Genomic DNA, 965 nt, shown 5'->3' with positions numbered 1-965 from the left:
CGCCATCTTGTTCCTCGCTTTGAGGCGGTCCGTTCGATACATACACACGCCATGATTAGACTCCAAACACCGGAGATAAGCGACTCGTTTCGGACCATTTCTAGACCAATTTTTTGACGATATTTCACCCATTTTTTGACGTCATTCGATGCAGAGTCCATTTTCTTGGCGTTTTGGGGCGTCTTTTAAGATTACATGGGAGAGTACCGAAAGCCGCCAAAAGACGGATTTTGATGAAGAAACGGTCAAAAGTTGGTCGAAAATAGGTCTAGAATCGGTCTAAAATGATCAAATTCAAAGTCGTTTATCTCGTACGTTTGAAATCTGACCTTGGCATGTGTGTATACCAAACGGACCGCCTTAAGGAAAGAAACAAGATGGCGCCGTTCAAAATCGAATCCGAGCGTTTTTAAGGTTTGTCCCGGGTCCAGTGAACATTATTGGGACGCCCGCAGTTTGAACGGACGTCTGTGATACGTCCAATGCCGGTCCGCCTCGGACGTCCACACGGGACGCCGTGGCGGACGTCTCCCGGACATCCGCCGGCCGGCCCCCGGAGCTCTCGTCCGACACTGGTCCGACACAGGTCCGGTACTGGTCCGCCTCGGACGTCCGCGGCGGACGTCCCCAGGGGACGTCCAGGAGACGTCCAGGGGACGTCCGTCAGACGTCCGCAAACGGCGAAAACGGCGAACGGCCCGCCGAGCCGCTCGGACGTCTGACGGACGTCCTCGGACGCTCCACCACGCGGCGGCGAGGGCCGCGCGGAACGCCGCGAGGCCCGCGAGGCCCTCGCGGCGCACACCGCGGCGGGTAAGTACTCTCGCCACGCGCTGGCCGGCTGGCAGAGAGCACGGCGCCGTCCCACTCTTCGCAACGAGCAGAGTGGCGCAGTGGAAGCGTGCTGGGCCCATAACCCAGAGGTCCGAGGATCGAAACCTTGCTCTGCTACTTAGTTTTGATGC

General features: G+C 58.0%; 1 non-coding gene across 1 annotated transcript; it reads left to right on the top strand.

The window, feature by feature from the left end:
• The first annotated feature begins 879 nt into the window (after window positions 1-879).
• Window positions 880-951, top strand: TRNAM-CAU. The gene has a single exon. It is a non-coding gene; the product is annotated as a tRNA-Met (tRNA).
• The last annotated feature ends 14 nt before the right edge of the window (window positions 952-965 follow it).

Source organism: Macadamia integrifolia, unplaced genomic scaffold, assembly GCF_013358625.1.
Source record: "Macadamia integrifolia cultivar HAES 741 unplaced genomic scaffold, SCU_Mint_v3 scaffold4090, whole genome shotgun sequence".
In the NCBI taxonomy this organism is placed as follows: Eukaryota; Viridiplantae; Streptophyta; class Magnoliopsida; order Proteales; family Proteaceae; genus Macadamia; species Macadamia integrifolia.
Note: the sequence above shows the minus strand (reverse complement) of the source record. Positions and strands in the feature narration are given on the sequence as shown.